The sequence below is a fragment of the Mandrillus leucophaeus genome, unplaced genomic scaffold (genome assembly GCF_000951045.1).
Source record: "Mandrillus leucophaeus isolate KB7577 unplaced genomic scaffold, Mleu.le_1.0 Scaffold148, whole genome shotgun sequence".
Taxonomy (NCBI): Eukaryota; Metazoa; Chordata; class Mammalia; order Primates; family Cercopithecidae; genus Mandrillus; species Mandrillus leucophaeus.
The window spans coordinates 4,543,624-4,566,662 of NW_012101454.1; the positions used below are offsets into that span (position 1 = coordinate 4,543,624).

At 40.5% G+C, this 23,039-nt stretch overlaps 1 long non-coding RNA gene across 1 annotated transcript; it reads left to right on the forward strand.

Moving 5' to 3' along the window:
• Positions 1–2,563: 2,563 nt before the first annotated feature.
• Positions 2,564–21,227, forward strand: LOC105535587. Its single transcript, XR_001005458.1, has 3 exons — positions 2,564–2,610; positions 10,230–10,433; positions 20,755–21,227. It is a non-coding gene; the product is annotated as an uncharacterized LOC105535587 (long non-coding RNA).
• Positions 21,228–23,039: the final 1,812 nt, after the last annotated feature.

Here is a 23,039-nt window from a genome sequence, read left to right on the forward strand (position 1 = left end):
ATTCGTAACACTTAATAACTGACAGAATGAACTACCTAAACATTTTGTACAGACACTGTGGCGGATTCAGCTACATATCATGGCATTATGCCACGAATCCTTTCCAGCATTATTGGCAGAAATAGCCACCCTTAAAATATTCCCCTCATGATCCTCAGAGGTTCCAAGGGTACAGTGTCATGTGTACCCAGAAATGGGTTGCCCTCTTGCCCATTCCTGGGCTGCCTCCTAGGGACAGTGACTCCAGTTAACTTGCTACTTCAATAGGCACTACCATCTTCTGCTGGTGACTTCTGTCATCTTGTTTGACCCTGGGGAAAAGACTTACCTTCCTCTTTGTTGCCCACAGTAGAGACCAGACTTTCCTGACTTGTTCCCGAATAATGAAAGAAAGGGTCCAGATAGTACTTTATGAGAGCGGCCAAGCCCCCGTGGAATCCTTTCAGCCCTTACCAGGCTAGTGCTCTGCCTTCTTTGCTACCTGTTTCCAGGTCCCCAAAGGTAGTTCAGCTACCCCACTAGAAACCTTCAGTTATCAGCACTTCTTTAGAATTGGAGTCAAACTGACATCTGCACTAAAAGAAATGAGGAAGGTTCCCCCTCACCTGAGTCTAACACTCTCAACACCCTCCTCCCAAAATTCCTGCTGAACCAACCTCTCCCCTGGGAAACTGACAGTGAAAACATTTAGTCTTTTCAGAGGAAATTACATCTTTACTCAGAGAAATGTGGTCTGGATTTTGGATTTGCAGCCCAATAAGAAAATTGCCTAATGATATCAGGCCCTTCATATCTGTGGGTTCCACATCCATGAATTCAGCCAATTGTGCATCAAAAATATTCAATAAAAAATATGACAAAAATATAAATACAGTATAATGGTTATTTACATAGCATTCACATTTTATTAGGTATTATAGAGATTAAGATTTAAAGTATGCAAGAGGATAAGCATAGGTTATATGCAAATACTATACCATTTTATATAAGATATTTAAACATCCGAGTTTTGGTATCAGAGGGGGTCCTGGAACCAGTACCCCAAGGATACTGAGGGACAACTGTCTATTTCACAGACTGTATTGTGTTTTTGTTTTTTTGAGACAGAATCTTGCTCTGTTGCCCAGGCTGGAGTGCAGTGGCGCAATCGCAGCTCACTGCAAGCTCCCCTCCCGGGTTCATGCCATTCCCCTGCCTCAGCCTCCCGAGTAGCTGGGACTACAGGCGCCCGCCACCATGCCCGGCTAATTTTTTGTATTTTTAGTAGAGACGGGGTTTCACCATGTTAGCCAGGATGGTCTCGATCTCCTGACCGCATGATCCGCCCGCCTGGGCCTCCCAAAGTGATGGGATTACAGGCGTGAGCCACTGCGCCTGGCCGTCTGTATTGTTTTTACAAATGGGGCAGCAACCAAACCCAAATGAGGCTGCATCAGGCTCAGCCCTGTTCCTGTTTTGTCTCCCTGCACTAAGGGTTTCAAGCATATCTTAGGGCTGTGGTCAGCTTGTTAACCGAATCAGCCTTGAAACCTAACAGAATGTGACTTTACAAAAATTTCCTCATATTATGTTCTTTTTTAAAACTAGCTCCTTACAAATCGATCTTTATTTCAGAAATGGAAGGGGGAAAGGAATGGGGGAAATACTAAGTGAAATCACCTGTATTTTCTTAGGGACCCTAACTTAGACGTGACCAGCTATTTCTGAGATTCTTAAGTAAACTGTTTTTTCTATCTGAAAGTCTGACAGTCTTTGCCATGTTAAGCTATTTCATGTCTTATACTTAGACCCACCTCAGGCTACTTGGACAAATGCTCAAATAAATTGACCAAATGAAAAACGTGTTCAGAGGTTGAGTGACTTGGAGTAAGAACAAGTGAAGCAGAACTGAGTGGTGGAACTCAACCTGCGTCTGAAGTTTCAAAACACATCAAGTCTAGTCTTTTTGTATTTTAATAATATACAGACTTAGAGGGTGGAAAGAGATTAAGTGTTATGTGCTCATAAAATCAATTTATAAGTGACCTCATTATAGGGTCAGTCACCTCAAGATAATATAAGTTCATGATTTACTATATTAATGTAACCTTTGCTATGTATTAATCAGTATAAATTTATAATTCAGTAGTCTACAAATCCTAAACTTAAAGAATATTTTCTGAATTTGCTCTTTGATTACTCCACATCTCTGCATAGAATTTTCTGACACTCACTCATCAGGATGTGTTTATAAAGGGTTTTCTTTCTTCCTCTTCACATCTAAATGATACAGAATTACCCAAACTTCCTGTTGCTACTGAACTGAAGCAAGGGAAATTGAAACTGAAAATGTGAACCAGCGACTTTACCCAGAAGCACAGTTGTTGGCATCAATGAGATTATTTTTTAATGAAATTAAAGAAAGTAGAGGTTTCCTTTCAACTGACACTGTTTTTCTCCAGACTACTGTGCGGCAGGATGGTAGTTGTTTCCTCTCAAGGGAGCTAAAAATTAACTTCATCCTATGGCATGATGTATTAAAATCAGGAATGTTCATGGTAACTTTCTCTTTCATCTCTCCAATAGGTAATCTCTCTTAAGATCCAACCCAAGCTATTCCCTATATACAAGGTCAGCAAGCATTTGATTCATTTTGTCAGCTTTAATATAAATCAAAATCACCCCCAGGAGGCTGAGGTGTGGTAAAACACATAAAATTCCCTGTTGCCCTAATAGCCAGTCAGTCACCCCACTCTTTCATATGGGAAAGAACACCAGAAGCAATTTGACAAGTAACAATCGGGCTTCTAGAGACATGGACAATTGCTGTTAACTCTTGACTGTTTTGACAACATTTTAGAGCTATCTTTTAGGAATATTAGCCTCCCCCATTAACAAAACAGAGGGAAAAACTCATTCCTCAAGGACATCACTCTTCATTTAGTTCAACAGTTTGGATGGAGAAGGGAGATATATCTTGAGGGAACACAAGTACATTGATCCCATTTTCTACCTCACTACATTGCTTGCAGGAAGAGGTCAGCAACTTGGTTCATCCCTTTTTTTTCTGCTTCAGTATTTTCGTTGTGTCAAAGTAACCAGAGTTACTTACTTAAATTGCATATTGCATTTCCCCATAATTTCCATTGAATAAAATTTAGGTGTACACTTAAGCTTGCTGTAAACATGCAAGTGAGTTGGGAGAAAACACTACCATTAGAGAAGTGGAAAAAGACCAACCCCCTACTCCGTCACCACCAGTCAGGTCTTGAGTGAAATCTCCCACTTACTATTACATATTACTCTCACAGAGAATAAACACCATTTCTTTCAGTAAGGATCTTCTGATCAGTCATTATGAAGGGAGGACTAGCCAGACTGAGGGTGTGGTGAGGAACTAGGGGAAGCACAGACAGAAGAAACTGCTTTGACAGGAGAAGCAACTTTGAAGTGTTGCTTAGTCCAGGCTCTGACTTAGGGTTTGGTTTTTTTGAAGTCTTTGTCATTAACCCTTCCCTCACTTTCCTTCTACTCTTCAAGTCCTATTCTTACATTCGTAAGAATGACTTATTTTTGCCCCCAGGTATTTTGCTGGTCCTGGGATTGCTGAGAGGAAAAGATATAATCCTGCCCCCAGGAACTCAGTGTATAGAGATGGCTCCTCCAACTTAACTATTACAGAGAGCTGATGATACTTTTCAGACATGTCAATCCAAAATGACCGATTAAGGATAAGGACTTGGAAGTAAAGAACATATCTCAGAGACAACAAATGCCCATTCACCAAAGATAAAGCCATGAACTGTCCAGGGCGAATGAGCTTGCCGTTTGGAGGCTAAGCTTTACGTGGTAATTTGTAGAGTTTGGGGGAGGTCACTCAGTAACTTCTGTAATGAAAAGTTTTGTGGCAGCCAAGCGCAGTGGCTCACGCCTGTAATCCCAACACTTTGGGAAACTGAGGTGGGTGGATCCCTTGAGCCCAGGGGTTTGAGACCAACCTGGGTAACAAGATGAAACCTCATCTCTACTAAAAATAAAAAAAATTAGCCAGGTGTGTTGGCATACAGCTATAATCCCAGCTACTTGAGTGGCTGAGGCATGCTAATCAGTTGAACCTGGGAGGTGAAGATCACAGTGAGCCAAGATCGCGCCACTGCACCCCAGCCTGCGCAACAGAACAAGACTCTTGTCTCAAAAAGATAGAGTTTTATTGGTAGTATTTGTTCTCTATTAAGCCCTTCTATTGAGTTCTTGATTTCATTTATCAAATTTTTCAATTCTAGAATTTCCATTTGGTTATTTTTTTATATTTCCAGGTCTCTGCCAGTGTTCTCAATTTTAATTTTTATTTCCTTAAACATTTTAAGCATAATCATTATAGAATCCATGTTGGATAGTCATATTATCAAGATCCCCTATTGGTCTAGGTCTATTGTCTTATTTTTTTGGTATTCAGTTACATTTTCTGGTTATTTTTGGTTGAATTCTATCTTTGGCAGGAATATGTCAGTAGCCTTTTGAATAGGATAAATGAATCTGTTACACCTTATGGAAGCCATAAAATCTATGCTGCCCCACATGGTGGCAATACACAACTGAAAATCTAAGAACCCCACCGACCTTCTGCTGACCAACATCATAGTGAGGTAAAGAAGTCTCTGCAAAGAGTTTAGCAAAGGATTATCCTTAAAGAATCAAATGAGATTGTAACCAGTTCATCTTGCCTGCTGCCCAGATACAGCCAATTTTTAAAGACAGGAAAGTGCAATAGAGAAAGATTTTAATATGCATAGAGCCAGTTAAATAGGAGACCAGAATTTTACTATTATTTAAATCAGCCTCCCCCAAAATTTGGAGGCTAGGGTTTTTTAAAGACAGTTTGGCAGACATGAGTTAGTTCCTGGGTAGGGGCCGTAAGACCAGATGAGTCAGTTTACCAGTCTGGGTGGTGCCAGCTGATCCATCAGAATGCAGGGTCTAAAAAATATCTCAAGCACCAATCTTAGGTTTTACAATAGTAATGTTATCTATAGGAGCAATTGCGGAGGTTAGTAATCTTGTAACCTCTGGGTTCATGACTCCTGAGTCATAATTTTTAATCTTGTGGCCAATTTGTTGATTTTACAAAGGTGGCCTGGTCTCCAAGATACATTTTACCCAAGATGTAATATCACAGGAAACCAGAACCTTCCACTCACCTCTCATACACAACTGGCTTTATTAGTTTCCCACCACATTCAAGAGCACCTGATGCCCTAAACTGTTTAAGGTTGAGTTAAGGAGTGCTCTTTTCAAACTATCCCAACTTCCATGAAAACCAAAGGTATCAGAAGACCTAGAAAATATCTATAGAATTGGATATCTTGGGACATGAAACAAGTGGATACTTACATATGTGAATCTCACGTGTCTTAATATCCAGACTGATTCCACCTTGTCCTATTCTTACATACTATATATTTTTCTCTTGGGAAGTTTTCTACTACTAGCTTAGCATCAGCATGTCAGTTTGAGTCAAATTAACACTTTAAAAGATCCCCACTGGAGGTCAGTGAGTCAGGGCACCTGCTGCTTTACAGAAGGGCCCAGTTACAACCTGAGGAATAGCACTTCATCAGAGCTACCTCTCCAGGCCACATTCCCCACTACCCCAACCAACCACTCAGGAGAACTAAGATGGATTTGTGAGGAATAATTTCCTTGAGCCATTTTTCCAAAGATAGGCATTCTTAAATGGTATTCATTTGAACTTTGACACAACGCCATTATTTTGTAAATGCCATATCCTGGATAACTAACTATGGCTGACAATCTACCCCTCATCACGACTGTGCTCAAATGCAGATACCTCTAGTGCATCATTGAACAAAATGAATTTCACATACTTAAGGCCTCTCTGAAATTTTCACCTTTCAATTGTTCACTTTTGGAACTTTTTTTGCAGGGATGAAACTGAAACTTTAAAAAGAAAAATTGAAGCTTGTGATGGGATTCTAAAATCTAAACAATTTACTTTCCAATCTTATTTTAAACTGTTAGATCATTTGCCCATTTATTACCAACATGAAAACAGACATGTGCGCATGGACACAAACAGGCACACGTGTTGAAGGCCTCTAGCAAACAGTCTATACTCAAGGTTGATGAGACTTGTTCAATTCTATTGCTAGCCACAGATGAGCATACAGGAAGGTGGTAGGACCCAGGTATATCCGACCCACAGCCTGTGGGCTGCATGTGGCCCAGGACAGCTTTGAATGTGGCCCAACACAAATTTGTCAACTTTCTTAAAAAAAATTCTTTTTTTAAGCTCATCAGCTATTGTTAGTGTATTTTATGTGTGGCCCAAGACAATTGTTCCATTGTGGCCCAGGGAAGCCAAAAGATTGGATACCCCGTAGTACCTTTGACATTGACGCCTATGGGGAAATGGAGGGAGCAGAATTGGGTAGAGGGAGAAGCTGGACCATTAAGCAGTCCTAGCAAAGGCCTAAGCCAGTTCCTCAGGGAAACTGTGCAGCCAGGATAGCCCTTCAGTCTTGTTCTACTTGAGTCTGTCCTTGCTACCCCAATATTTACCAGTCATTGGAGGAGGACTGACCTTGGACAAGGTAGGAGGGAGGAGCCATGACCTTGGACAAGATGGCTCTCACCAACTCCTCTTAATTCCCTAAGACCTCAGCTGAGGGTCATCAGCTGCCAACACTCCCAGCAGCTGAAGAATGGGTGCCTCAAACTTGAAGTGGGGACTGGCCCACATACCACAGTGTTCCCTATAGAATGACAGTTTTTAAAAAAAGTGACCATGAAGCTCATCTACAGCTTCTGTCTTCAAACCTGTAATTTTTTTCATTTTGGTTTTTCAAGATTATCCCAGACTCTCCCATTTCCAGTAGATTTCTTTGTGCTTTGATTTTTGTTTGGTCGTTTTTCTTTTTTCTATTTCTATTTTGAGACAGGGTCTCACTGTGTCACCCAGGCTGCAGTGCAGTGGCATAATCATGGCTCACGACAGTCTCAAACTCCTGGGCTCAAGAGATTCTCCCACCTCAGCCTCCTGAGCAGCTGGGACCACAAGCATGTGCCACCATGCCCAGCATTTTGAAAAAATTTTTTGTAGACATGGGGTCTCCTATGTTGCCCAAGCTAGTCTCAAACTCCTGAGCGCAAACAATCCTCCTGCCTCAGCCTCCCAAAATGCTGGGTTTACAGGCATAAGCCAGTGTGCCTGGCTTGATTTTCAATATTTAAAAAATTCCAATTTGAAGATTGAAAAGCAGACTAAAATAATATTGGCCTAAGAACTGCCAAAAAATTCTCTGGACAACTACAAGGTATTCCTTGCTCCAAAACAGTAATTTCAGATCTGCCAGAACCAATCTGGGCTTCTGTGAAAAGGAGAATTGAGCTTAGGAAGGAGGGAAGTGGGTGGCTGCCAGTGCAGTGTGATTGGAGTGGCCGTGGAAAGATTTCCCAGACCTATCTGCTCTGAAATCATCTTTATTCATGACAACTTCTGAACTCCAGAAGTGCTTACCTGTCAGTGTCACTCACCCATCTCCTCTTGCTGTTTTTCATTTTGTGTCTAACTGAAATCCTAGGCTTGAATACCTGAGGCCCCAAACCTCTCAAGGTCAGGTCAGCCTGCTATTCGTCTATGTCCATGGGACCCACAAATGCAGCAAGTGAAATTGCCATCATTCCTGCGCCTTGGTTTTTGCCCAACATAGGATATGATTATACCTACATGGAGCTGCAGTGAAAGGCATGATATGTGCTAATACTTCACCTGGAGATTGGTAATTACCAGCTGATAAGATTGAAGGCTGAATGAGAGCCACTGGGGGAAAAGGGTGCTGAACAGGGAAGTGGACAAACAGCTATGGTAGGCAGAATTTCTGAAAATGCCCTCAGGGATGTCCCATCCTAATCCTCAGAACCTGTGAAGATTGAGATATCACTTCCATGATTATGTTATAAGGTACAATTAACCTTAGGATAAGGAGTGTGCTTGCATGGGCCTAGTGTAATCACATAAGCCTGTAAAATTAGCTTTTCCAAAGAGGGGCAGAAGTTAAAGAGTTGCTGCTTTGAAGATCGAGGGGACCACATGAGAGGCAATGTGGATGGCCTCTAGGAGCAGAGAGAGGACCCCAGCTGACATACAGCAAGAAAACAGGGACTTCAGTCTTAAAACCACAAGGATGGAATTCTGCCAATATTCTCAATGAGCTTGGAAGTGGATTCTTACTCAAGCCTCCAGGGAAAAGCCCGACAATACTTCAATTTTGGCTTGTGAGACTCTGAGTATAGAACCCAACCTATCCTGCCTGGAGTTGTAACCTACAAAAGTGTGAGATGATAAACTGGTGTCGTTTTAAGCTGCTAAGTTTGTGGTAATTTGTTGCTGCAGCAATAGGGAACTAGTACAGTAGCCAAGACAAACAAGTCTACTTGTCACTATTTTTGAAAAACACTTTCTTTGGAAGAAACTGGAATCTGCCTCTAAAACCATCTGGCATCTGGCATAAGGGGAAGGCAGACTGAGATCCAAAACTATTATGTGCTGGCTTGAGCTTCAACTTTATGTATACCAAACCATTTATACCTCACACTTGCCCTCTGTGACAAACACTACACTATTATCCCAATGTTATCTCCATGGGCTTCTAACTGCTGTTCGGAGAAATGAAATGATTGGTCCAGTAAGTTCTCAATCCTAGCTGTGCACCAGAATCACCGAATCACCTGAGGTTTGCTTTGCTTTGTTTTGTTTTTAAGCTAATGAGCTTTTAGAAAGTCATGATGCTGAGGCCTCAACCCTGACCCACTGAATCAGGGAGGCCCAGACCTCTTGCACTTATGAAAGCTCCTGGATGATTCTGATAAAACCCAGATGTTTGGCAACCAGTGGTTTAAAGTGTGGTTAATGGACACCAGCATCAGATGCCCACAGGGTGGTGGTAGCCACTGATATTGTGTCCCTAACAGCCATCCTCTACTACCTCACTTACAACAGGACCTCAGGTGTGCTCAGATGGCCACATGCCTGGCCAAAGGGTACAAAAACCATGGTTGTCTCAATTTTCAGCTCTAGTCATGTTATCACATTTCTCTTTCCCAATACCATCCTGTGAAGGTTAATTTCATGGAGCAACTTGACTGGCCATGGGGTTCCCAGATTAAACATTATTTCCAAGTGTGTCTATGAGAGTGTTCCCAAATAACACTAGGATTTGAATCAACAGACTCAGTAGATTGTCCTCCCCGACATGGGTAGGCATCATCTAATCTATTGAGGGTCTCAATAGAACAAAAGGTGGAGGAAGGAGGAATTTGCCTTCTTTTTCCTGCCTCATCTCTTGACCTGGGTCATCTCATCATCTCTAGTCCTTAGACTGGGATTTGCACCATCAACTCCCCTGGTTCTCAATCCTTTGGACTTGGACTGAATTACACTTTCAGAGGCATTTGAACGAGAGTGACTCCATCTTGCATAGGGGCTAGGTAAAATAAGGCTGAGACCTGCTGGGCTGCATTCCCAGGAGGTTAGTAGGCATTCTAAGTCACAGGATAAGATAAGAGGTGGGCACAAGATACAGGTCATAAAGATCTTGCTGATAAAACAGGTCGCAGTAAAGAAACTGGGCAAAACCCACCCATACCAAGATGGCGACGAGAGTGGCCTCTGGTTATCCTCACTGCTCATTTTACGCTAATTATAATGCATTAGCATGCTAAAAGACACTCCTACCAGGGACATGACAGTTTATAGATGCCATGGCAATGTCAGGAATTTACCCTATATTGTCTAAAAAGGGGAGGAACCCTCAGTTCTGGGAACTGCCCACCCCTTTCCTGGAAAACTCATGAATAATCCATCCCTTGTTTAGCATATAATCAAGAAGCAACAATAAGTATAAGGAGCTGAGCAGCCTTTGCAGCAGCGCTGCCTATGGAGTAGCCATTCTTTATTTCTTGACTTTAATAAACTTGCTTTCACTTTACTCTATGGACTTGCCTCAAATTCTTTCTTGTGGGAGATCCAGGAACACTCTCTTGGGGTCTGGATCAGGACCCCTTTCTGGTAACACCACCACCAGCTTTCTGCAGATGGCAGATTGTGGGACTGACTTCTTAACCTTCATAACTGCATGGCCAATTTATCATATTAAATCTTATTTTCATTGTATATATCTGCATCCTACTGTTTCTCTGAAGAACCCTAATACATTTCCATCTCTTTGCAGCTAGAATCAGCCAAAAACATAAGGAGACTCCACCAGGAGTGGGGAGTTCTTGAGAAAGCTTTTGCTTCTGAAAAAAGATAAAAGTACACAGGAGAGCTGTCTGGTGCCATTCCTTGAGCATGTGAGAGACTGTGTCACTGGAAGCAGCAGTTATCTCTGGCCATAAGTTGAGATGACTGGGTGAAACGCTAAAATGTTGAGAAGGTAGGACAAAAAGAAAGAACCGGGGACCCTGATGACATTGTTGAGGTGCATCAACCCTAGAACCATTATTAAGAGATTTATTATGTGAGATATTATTATTTACTGTTTTACTACTTGCAGCTAAAAGCGTTTCTAACTGTGTACAGGACTACTTTTAAACACAAGAAAGAATTTCTGGTGTTGAGGACTGGGTTATTTGCATTAACAACAATCCAATTCTTTGCGCACTGAAGTCTAAGTCACCCGCATTCTAAGGTCACCTACACAGATAGTGATGAAGCTGCTTCTAACTGGTCCATGTTTCTTCCACTCTATGGTACTAAAAACAAATAGAAAAACACTCACATTCCTCCCTTTTTACACACTCCCTGTGGCAATGTTGGTATTAGACATAGCAGAAAATAATAACTAAGAAAATAACCTGAAGAAAACATGTCTACAAGCTTTTTGTTAAGGAAAAAAAAAACCCCAATCTTTAAAGCACATATTTATTTTAGAAATAAATCAGAAATAATAGGCATATGGGGAGAAATGAGAGAAAGGAAGGAAAGCCAAGATAGTGTTCATTTTTCACATTAATTTCAAAGAACAAAATATGAGATGGGGGGTCAGGGGTTTCTGAAAATGCTCACCACAACCAATTTACACAACTTTTCAGAAATATGTTAACTCTGTATCAGAACACACTTTAATAATCTAGATATATAGAGAGACACAATCGGTTTGTCTAAAGAAGCTTCCAGATTTCCCATTTAGTGTGTCTTTTACCTTCACCATAACCCTAAGTCATCTCTGATAGTTCTCATTTTGGAAGTGATTCCATGCATGGAAAGTTGTGTGTGGGCTCCCTAAAGAGAGTAGCTGCGTCCCTTTTGTTCATTGGCCTACCCATAGCCTGCAGCACAATGCTTTGAACATAGGGACTATTCAACCAATGTCAACTACAAGATCACAGAAGGCCCCTTATACTTTAGGAATGTGTGTCTTGTGAGACACCTGGGATATATCGCTAGCTCATTTTCTCAGACAAAACCCAAACCACAGAACAGTGACATACTTCTGTAAAGGTCACAGGGTGAAGCAGCTCTCTCCAAATTTATTCCTGTGCACTTTTCCCCAAGTTTATTCCCAACAATGCTTGATACACTGTTCTTTAAAACCAGCCTCAGACACATCTGTTCTATGAAGACTAAATGGAACAGAGAAGTAGCTATTTACTCTCAACAAACAACATTCTGCCATTTAAAAGGAAAAAGTGAACTTTGTGGGTTCCTGTTGTATTATTAGGATTTAATTTCCTTCAGATGGAGATGTGTAACTGATATTACATATTATATACTGTACAGTCACTAATATAGAGAGATTTAATATGCATTCACTATGACAATGCATCAGAGAACATGGTTTTTTGTTTGTTTGTTTTGTTTTACCCTTTTATCTTCATACCCCGGTTTAATGTTTTGCAAAAAGAATCGGCATTTCATTAAATATATAAATAAATAAAAGACTGGTTTTTCCAGATTCACTAAACAGGTGTTGCTTAAGGCAAAATTTTTATAAACTAAAAACAAAACAAAGGAGTCAGAACTCAGTTTCTATAACTGTTCCAACATGAAAAGGACTAGTTATTACCTTAGAGGAAATGTCTTATAATGAATTGAAGATTTTTATTGAATCTGAATTGGTCTCTTGCCCAACACTAATACTGACATTTTTCCTGCTGAGTTGCAATTGACAATTCACTTTTGGAAGAATTTATGGGAAAATATAGCATTATTCTATTTCCCGACCACAAGTTTTGTTTTATTTCTCACACTATATAGATGATGAGTCTCAGAGAACTGGGGGCTTCTTTGCTCCTTGATGGGGAAACTCAGCTGTGTGCTTCATGCAGGGCTGTCCATAGCCTACAGCACATGGCTTTGAACATATGAGGGGGTGTTCAACCAATGGCAACTGCAAGATCCCAGAAGGCTCCTTACACTGTGGGGACTGACGGCCTCTTATTCCCCAATAACTCCTGTGGTGTTTCCAGCTTCACTCTTACATTGGCAAGTAGGCATGGAACGCACCAACTGCAGTGCGAATGAACTATGCACCTTATTACTTCAAACATTGAAACTCTGGTATTAAAAAAAAAAATTTTTTTTGAGACGGAGCCTCGCTCTGTCACCCAGACTGGAGTGCAGTGGCGCGATCTTTGCTTACTGCAACCTCCGCCTCCCGGGTGCAAGTGATTCTACTGCCTCAGCCTCCTGAGTAGCTGGGATTACAGGCACGCAGCACCACGCCCGGCTGATTTTTGTATTTTTAGTAGAGACGGGGTTTCACCATGTTGGTCAGGCTGGTCTTGAACTCCTGGCCTCGTGATCCACCTGCCTTTGCCCTCCCAAAGTGCTGGGATTACAGGTGTGAGCCACCGCGCCTGGCCCATTAAATTTTTCATGTGAGAAGATATACTTGTTATCATGAACACACAAGGGAGGGATTTGATGGTAGCCAAGCATTGAGGACATGTGAGTTTGTGAGACTTGAAAAACTCTGGATACCAACATCTGATCAAGTGGAAAATTCATATGCCTAGCAAAAGTGGCCCCTGTGACTGGTGAACTTGGTGGCACTGACATTTTTTCTTTAATTGCATTGAAAGGGGATGGATCAAACAAGCTTCAGCATGTTATTTAATTATGAGATCTGTTTTAAAATTTAAGTGAAAAACCAGGATATCTAGAAGCAAGTTATAGAGAATGCAAAACCTATTCCCCTTTAGGTATTCAGCTTGATGCGCCAAGTGATATTAATGGCTGTAGTCAGCTGTTGTTATTTTTGCAGTATCTAAGGGAGAGAGCATATATGAATTCTTCTCTTGTGAACTGCTTCAGTTAACTACGAAAGGAATCAATGTGTCCAATCTCATTCAAGATTTCTTTTTGAAACATTAGCTAATACTTCATGTGTGTGGATCAATTCTTACTGAGGGTACCTCCTGCTATGCTTGGTAAAACATCGAGCTTTGCTGCCTAGAATACAAAATAAAAATAAATAAAAATGAGTAGCTATTTGTATAATGCACTATTGTGCACTTGCTGCAAGAAGTTTACCTGCAAAAACAAACAATGTTCGGTCTTCTTTATAAGGTAACAAAAACTCCACCAAGAAAAAGATCCAAAACTTTGCCTCTTCATGATTTTTTTAAAAGGAATTGGTAAGCTGGCACATCCATTTCCATATAGAAATTAGGTGGCTCCCCACTGCAACATGTTTATTTTGCAGCTAGATGAAGTTATGAAAATTACTGAAGCACTTCTCTCTTTCATCCTTCTGAGAGGGTAGTCTTCCCTTAAGTTGTCTTGGGTGCCCATCTAATTGAAGAAAGAAAGAATGCAAAAATACTATATTTTTCCGATTCTGGCATTAAAAAATAAGATTATGCAGGGAAAAAAAAAAAAAAGACTTTCAAGTCAGATTATTTCCTTGAGAGATTTCCCAAATACTCTGTCTCCTCTTTAACATAACACAGTCTGAGCCTGGAGAATCCAGCTTATGGAATTCTCCTGTGGGCTAGAGGAGAAACCTTTGCTCCCTATGACAGCAAAGCTTCAAGACCTGCTGCTACATGGCAGAAGATATGACATTACAAAATAGACAACCCACCCGTTTTTTTCCCTGAAGGATGGTGGAAGAAGGAAGCAGAATGGAAAAGAAGAACTAGGAAAGCCAAGTACAGAGATGATGTGTGTTCCAAGCACCACCCACCTTACCCCACCCCCGCCCTACCCAGCTTAGAGGACTGAGGAAAATGCAGAATTAGGGATGGGTAGGGCTGCTCTTGTCCTAGTTCTCCCTTTGGGACTGGGGGGGACGGCCTCATAGGCTGTTCTGCACCACTCAGAGAGAATCCATGTCACTTGGCAGTACGGTAGGTCAGGAGAAGATTGTGGTTGCCCCATGTGGCTCTGTGGTATTTACATAAGATCCTGCAGCTGCTGAGTCCCTGGTGGGGAGTAGCCCAGTGGGTGTTGTTATAGTGGCAGTGGGGTGCCCTGTAGAGAGCATTATAGAGTGGGTCACCAGGCCCAGGATTAGAAGTGTCTGTAGCCCTCGAGGAACCAGGACGGGGCTGAATCAGTCAAGGAGAGATGAGATGACTGAGTGGCCACAAAGTCTTCCCACCCCCACCCTATCCCAGATGAGCCCAAGCTCTAACCAAATGAAGAGCAAAGAAAGAATGATTTCTTCTCAGGGACCGCGTTAATGATTCCCAACCATCAGCATTGAAGAAGAGGTCTGGAAGAATGTGAAGAATGCTAAGGCTTGTGTGGAGGATAGAGGGGAGCATAAAGATAATCCACAGCCTGCAGGCAGGGACTTCATGGACACTCTGCATGCTGCAGCAGCCACAGAATTCAGCCACAGGTGCCAGCTGGGCGAGTACCAACCAGGTGGATTAGGTCCACCACCCAGAAGATGCATAAAAAACCACACCTGTCCCCCCAGCTCCACAGAAGCTATCTTAGGGAAGAATCAGTGGGGATACTCAAGATCAACAGTGTGGAAGGCTCTTTTTCTGTCTTTTCTCCAAGAGCTGAATATTATCTGAAGAGATTACTTACTAATTGGAACTAAGATTTCACCCAGATAGGGCTAAAAGTTAGAGATTTTTCCCCCCACTACTAGAGATTTCAGAGAGAAGTTCACAACATTTATAGATAAAAATAAAGGAGCATATCTCAATTGTGGTATAAGTTAAATTTGTAACTATTATATTTGCTTTTGAAAGCCATAAAAGTCTGCTTATTTATAACCAAATAATGCCATAGTTGACAATTTTAAAAAATAGAAAGTTTATCCTTTACCTAACATATGAAGTAGCTATATTCAAACATGAAAATGAACACAACTAATTCATCTAAATATTGATCTAATAAGAACATGGTGTGACCAGAGAGAAATTATTTGCTCTTATAAGAAGATTTTAGTGGGGGATAAAGCACATTGAAATAATTTTCCTTTTCTTAGAGAAACTGTTTTAACCAAATGAAAAAAATGACCATTGCAACTGATATGATGACATACTTTGCAACAATTGAGTGACTCATTTTTATGGATTTTTTTCCACTAGACATTTCATGTAGAAAAAAGCAAAAACGAAGGATACTGGTTTTCAAAAATTTCAATTCTATCCATGATTGTCTTCTAAATAAATTATTTTTACTTAATTACAACTCAGTGAATATATTTTAACAAGAAAGGCTTAGGAATTTCTGAGAACTTGACTAGCATTTTCTACAAATGGCAAAGAGAGCAGTGAAGATTATGTGATTTTAGATTTTTCTCACTTTTACACATCAAAATAAGGACTAGAAATTGATGTTGACATGAATATAGTTATTTCCAAGGGAAATGTCCTTATTTCTTGAATATCTGGGAACAAAAGCTAAAGGAGTATATATTATTTTTATATGGCAATAACTTTAATGTGTTATTATTAATTCAGGGTTATAATAAACTCTAGTTGTGTTTTCACTCTATAATTATAATTAGTTAAAAAGTATATCCTCTCATCATTATGTCCGTGATGCTTACATGATGCTCATCATGTCAACATTCAATACATTAGCTCAGTGTCATCCCTTCCCTCCAGTGTTCTTCCAGCTGGCAGTCCTGTACATCCATTTGTCAATGGCAGCTCCTTTTCCTTCTTCATTGGCAATCAGTCTAGCTCTAGTTTGAGAAAAAAAATGATGCAATTGCCATATGATTAAGACCAGAGTTCAAAATTCAAACTCAGCACAGCTTTCCAAAGATCTGGTACTTAAGTTCCGTTCCTATAGCAGCAACTCAACACAAAGCCCACTGCCCTGATCTAAATGTAACCAAAACTTAATGTAAGCTTTCATTTACCTCTCATTTTAAACCATGTCTTGTAGGTTTTGATAAACTATATGTGTTACGAAGCAACTGGAAAAGCTAGGGCACTGTATAATCACTGTCGATGTAAAACAAATGTAGTAACTCTGTCTAAATTGTAAGAGCACATGTTGAACATAGAATCATTTCAAGCAAGCATTTTCTCATGAGCTATTTGATCTTGAAGGCTCAGCATGTTGACATTCAATACATTAGCTCAGTGTCATCCCTTCCCTCCAGTGTTCTTCCAGCTGGCAGTCCTGTACATCCATTTGTCAATGGCAGCTCCTTTTCCTTCTTCATTGGCAATTAGTCTAGCTCAAAAACGTTGGGGCCTGTACCCGACATCTCAGCCTTCCTCCCTCCTTACTGTCCTTGTTGTTGTCCAGTTATTATATCTTCTCACATTCCAATGGGCACCAGATTCATTTTCATAAAAGTGGGTAGTGTGGAAAATCCTTACATGTATAGCATTTTGTTGAAGTGTGCATTGGTTAGAGTTGAGCAATTAGAAAGATTGTCTAGATTCAAAGGCAGTTTTTCTACCAGATGTCTGCTTCTCCTGAGAAGAAAGTCTGCCTCACACAGTTTCATCCCCAGGTCCCAAGGGGTCCAGTGGGGTGTCTGAGCTTGCTTCTTGGGAACAAAGACATCTGGAGTTCTCCCACACTGCCCGTGCTGTGCAGATGTCTGGGAGGCTCTCCTCTGCTGACTTGATGCTTCCATTTCTCATTGTGTCTAGGTCAGTCTGGCTGTTCACTTCGGTATCTCAGCCACCCACCCCTTCTTTCTTCCAACAAGCGCTTAAAGTAGATTCCGTATTGGATGCATATACTTTTTTTCACAATTTTATCAAGAAATCAACAAAGTACTGCAGCATGTTTACTAATGCTGCAAAGACAAGTCCCTCATACAACCCTTTTCCAGTCTCCACACTGCCTCGGCTCCTGCCAGTCTCAGAGACCCTACACTTAGACCTTCCTGTTTTCCACAAGGACTCTGCCTCTTTGGCCCAGTCGCCTGGGTCACCTGAGCTCATGGCTCTCCATCCATAACCAAAGACCTATCTGAGTGCCACCCCCTTGGGAGGAACTCCTAGGAAACTCACACAAATTTTATGGATATAAAACTTACTAGATATAAAATATCTAATGGGTATACATGAATTTATTTCTGCGTATGTTTTTGGTTAACAAAAGAATTTTACATTAACAGCAGCTCCTATCAGGGTACTTAGAAAAAAAGAGAAAAACAACAAATTAGTCATAGACAAAAGGAAGCAGAGAAAGTTGGCAGGAAAGGAATAGAGATATGTGTAATGGAATACTGAAAAGATAAAAGAAGATAGTGTAAAATAACCTAAGGCCTAAGAACCAAAGCATGTGAGGATATATGAGCAAAGAGAAGTACTGAAGAACTGGGATGCTGGGAAGTAGGTGATGGGTGTCAACAACCTAAGTTACAAATTCAGAAAAAGATTTGCAGCAAATATGGCTAGTTATCTATGGGATTCCTTTTTCCTTTTCTTTTGAAATAACAAAATACTTACTTGTTTAGGGCAGAAATTTGATCAGTTCAAAATATTTAAGTTCCTAGATGCCCCCGCTTTGGCTAAGGGGCAGATGTGACACCAATGAGATGCAGGTGAATAGGGTTCTAGAGGCTTTCCTTCCATAGCAGGGGACAAAGCCTCAGAAAGAAAAGCATGTTGCTATTCCCCTCTGCTCTTTCTCCTAATTCCTGCCTGGTGAGTGCTCCTGATGCTGACAGATGCGGTAGCTATCTTGCAGCCACGATGAAGAAAACAGCATGACTAAGGACAGAAGGAGCTGAAAGGGGGATGACACACGATTTCTGATGAAAGCCTTGAGCCACGACATTTTAAAAATGAAACTAGATACCTCTTACTGAAATGATGCAGGGATTTCCAGTTAAATTTCCAGCAAAAGAATGAAAAATGGAAATTAACTATAAATCACTTATTTATGTAAAATAATATTAACATAATTTCTATTTGGGGTTCTGTCTTTGTTGTTGTATTTTAGTAAACCTTAAAATATAGGAGATTTAAAATTTACTTATAAACTGAGTCTGCCAAGTGCTTTCTATTTCTTTGTGTATGGCTTTAAGTTCTTCAGCCTTAAATAGTACTTCACTGTGTGTTTTCAGGAACTTACATCTGTTTGGGGAGGAACTGCTATGTTATAATCCTCTATGACTTTAAGTTCAAGGATATACACACCCCAGCAATCACAGTCTTACAGCCACTAATTCAATTCTTCTTACAGCTCTTGGGGTTTGGGTGTAACCCTTAGGAGCTAGGTTATTAGCTGAATAAGGAACTAACACCTCCAACAATGCTGTTCACTCAGCAGGTTTCTTAAAAAACTCTTTGTTATCCAAGCAACTCCTAAGGATATACACTCAAGATGAGTTATGGAGAATTAATTACTGACTCCTGAGAATCTAAGAATGGGCAGCAGCCCAGGTGTTCTCATCCTTGAATCATGCTGTTTCATAGATGCAACTTACCTTAGGTCAACTTAGTGTTTATTTTTGATAGTGCAACAAGTATAGACTTCAGACATTTTTCCAGTGACTTCCTTTAGGAAATCTGAGTATATATTTGTTAACATTAATATGCGATACGAATAAGCTTTCTAAAATTTGGACAAGTGGAAAAAAGTGGTATTTCTGTTCTTTGAATAAAAAGCAAATGTATTTAAAACATATGCATAATATATCAGTAGGTAAATTTATCAAAAGGAAAAAATGATCAATCCGATTTAAACTACCCATTTTACAACTACAATAGTTTCTTATTCAGAAATTTATTAGGTCAACTTAAGTACTATTTATTACATCAGAACTACCAACACCTTTATTACCCTGTTTGGAAGACCGAACATGGATCAGATGTTAGTTCCACCTTAGATACAGCGAATCATTTCTTTCCATTTTAATAGCTGAAATTTAGAAAGCAAACGGATCCAGAGAGGATATGCCCACAAGCAGGAGATGAACGTGTTCCAAATGGCAGTGTATTTCCAAGGAGACTTACAGGCTTTTTATTCCAAGGATTGGCTCAATACTTCATTACTCAGAAAATGTGTTTGATCAGGCGAGACCTTCAAATTTGAGCTCCTCTGCAGTCAGGGGAATGCTAATGACTGTCTGACAGCTTGTCACAGACATTGGATTTTTTTTTTTCGTAGCATCCCTGGCCAGATTTCCTCTTTTCTGGCAGCTGTGCTGGTGCAGACTGCCAAGAGGCACTATACCCACCATCTTGAGAGGATTCTGTTTCCAGCAAGCCTTCTTTTACTGTCATCTATGTATTACATCTCTATTTCAAGTCTCTCCAGAATTTATAGTCATACTGGGGGTTTAGTTTCAATTTGCATTTGTTTGTTATGTGGCTTTACATGACTTTTTGTCTACTTCATGAATCTGTCTGATCTTCCCAGTAGATCAAAGTACCCAGAGGATCTGATTCTCTTTGACATAGAGAAGCTCCCCAGAGACCATGCCTTTGATTTCATTTATAGCCCTTTAGGATAGTGTTTCCCCTTCAAACTCTCTTGCAGACTGGTAAATGTCCTAAATTATTGAGTGGGGAATAGAAGGAAGGGAGTAGGAAGTGAAACCCAAGACAAGTCACAATACCTGTTAATAAAAGGGAGGGGTTGCTAGGCAGGAAATCTTTGCCACTCTGGTCTTATCTCTTAAAGAACACTACCCAGGATTGCTCATCAATCATTGTCAACTATTTACTTTTACCTTAGGGTAAAATGACCTTATATGCAGGTAGTAGTAATTATTAGAGTAATATATGATACCTAAACAGTATCTGCAGGTGGTAATAACAAATTAGAGTTGTGACAGGGCAGTGCTTCACAAATGTTCCAACTCAAGGTACAATCTCAAACTTGTTCCAGCTAGTACATGCCCAAGTATAGGGGTTAGGGGCTTTGTCTTCTACAACTTCACCATTCCTAAGGTGTTTAGATCCAAGTATCTAATAACTTATTACTCTGGTTTTTAAAAAGGACAGTTGTTCACATGAGAATAATTTCAATAGGGCTGAGATTTTTTGGAGCATGGTAGATGGGCATCACTCCCACCAAGGCTTGCAGGCAAAGAGGAAGTCAGACATTGACATTTCTCAGCATGGGTACATGTGCTGCAAGTCACCTATTGGTCAGTTGTGAGAGCAGGTGCAGGAGAGTGTATATACAAGTCAACGCTGGGAGAGGCATGTATAAGAGCTGAGGGCTTATAGCAAAGCTTGGGCAAAGTAAGGGGTATGGTTGAGCCAGGAAGTCTATGAAAATGAAAAGGCCAGGGTTAGAACCTCAGGCCTCAGATCTTGGTTAAATCCTAAAAACTGCTCATTGTGCTTCTGTTGCAGACAATACATAGGAGTGAATGAGACAGAAAGCGAGACCTTGAGGATGATTAAGAAGAGCAAGTACAACATGGCTGAGACTAAGTGTCCAGGGAGTTGAGAATAAGTGGCCTATTGTCATGTCCTATATAAGTAGAGTATGTGGATGGGAGGCCAAGAACACACCAACAAATAAAATGTTGAATACATCAGTCAAGGGCCTATCGAGATGATCAGGATGCTGGCTATTGGAATGTTTATCCTCCCACCCCACCCCAGAAGAGGACCTTCTTGGCTTGTTCACCGCTGTTTCCCAGCCTGGCACACAGCAGATGCACAATGAATATTCATTAAAATCAATGATTAACTAAACTGGCTAGTATTCCATCTCACTTTCATTACTGGAGAACTGAAGAGCCAGCTAGCCTACAAAAACTCATTCTGGATTTAGAAGCAATAAGAAAACATGCGTTCAAATAAAATCAGAGAATCCTTCTAATGTTTCTTCATGTGTCTCTCTTTTCCCATCCCCAACACCATTTATTTATTTTTCTTGACCTTCAAAGGATCTGTTTTGTCCATGAGTCCCAAAAATAGCCCCCAAAGTGGTTCTCCTCACCTACCCCACCCCACGGATGCTGCATCACATGGTAGGGTGTTACCTTGCTCCTCCATGCAGGGAGCTTTTCTCAGCACCACTAAGGTACCAGGGAAGTGGTAACTGGGAACAATTTTTCCCAATATAGATAAAGCCTGGATTAAAAAGCACGGTGATACATAGGCAAGGGGTAGATGGGGCCTTCCTAGAGGACACGATGTCTTCCTGAATTTAATCCATTAATAATCAACAAAGCAGCCCTACTGATTTAATGCCTAGGCTTTGCTGCCTGACTATATTTAACAAAGCTTTCGAATGGCAGGGTGATTTCCTACAGGAATGCTGAGTTTTTTCCAGGGACAGATGTAGCCTTGGTACATTGTCTGGTTATGTAGAAGTTTTTTTTTGTTTTTTTGTTTTTAACTGCACTTGTGCTGTTCTCCTTTTTTCAGCTCGTAGCTGGAGACCCTTTGCTGCTACCTCAAAACCTTTTTGAAATTAACCAGTAATAAATAAGATCTTTCTCTATAGACAGCTTTTTCCAAAGGAATAAAAGAATTAGAAAATATGGAGGATCCATAGTATGCATGCCTTTGGTTTCCTGAGGTCCCTTAGGTGATATGGAATTCTTTAAAAATGTAGATAGATTTTGATAACATCATAATCAAGATCCTAAGAAATCACTAGCATCCATCAGACTGTAAAGTTTCTGAGCAATTCTCTCCCCAACCCCCATCCTGAGCCTAACATTGTGACTTGCTCACAGCCTCACTGGATAGATAATGGTTAGATAAATGAAAGCATTCATTAATCAATGTGATGTGAAGAATTTGGATAAATGATTCCTATTTCTCTCAGTCTAACAAGGGGAAGAGTAGTCCAATAAACATATCTGTAAGTTTGATAGAATTTGTAAATTCTTTTGAATATTTGGAAATCTGATTTCATTTTTAAGACACACAGAGCCTATTATGATAGAGCAGTGAATTTTATTCAGTTAGGTAATTTTGCGCTTATTTTTAACCAGTTTGTTGTTTTTCTTCTTTCTTGTGGTTTTCACTATAATATTCATGGATCCTATTAACAGTAAAGAAAGTGGCAGATGCCAGGCATGATAGCTCATGCCTGTACCCAGCACACTGGGAGGCTGAAGCAGAATTATTTGAGGCCAGGAGTTCAAGACCAGCCTGGGCAACATAGTGAGACCCTTTTTGTTGGTTTTTTTTTTTTTTTTTTTTTTTTAAGGAGAAAGTGGAGATAATAGGTTACTCCATGGTGAGGCTTGGGATGGTGGTGGGAATGGAGTGGAGGAAGGACTCCCTTCCCAATGACTAGATATGTCTTAATTTGTAAGAGGGCTCTCTCCCTTGTGACTTTCTCTCCTTTACCTATGTCAACTTTGTGTTGGGAGTGTTCAGTACAGTATGTGAATGGAAAATTCAGAAATGAATGTACCAATAGAAATAAAGATACATGTGGGTGTTGCTTTTTCACTTTTTCAATGAAGATCTGATCCTTTGGTGCTTTACTTGGTCCTAATCCCACTTTTCTGTGAGTTGTGGCTGAGGACTTGTCCTTAATTATAAGATTCTGGTTGTTGAAGCTGTTGTTTACGCATGAAGGACTACTCAGAATATCACTGTAATTACACATCTGCCCCTCTGAGTTCTTCAAAAATAGGAACATGACTGATATGTTTGGAAAAGGTTAA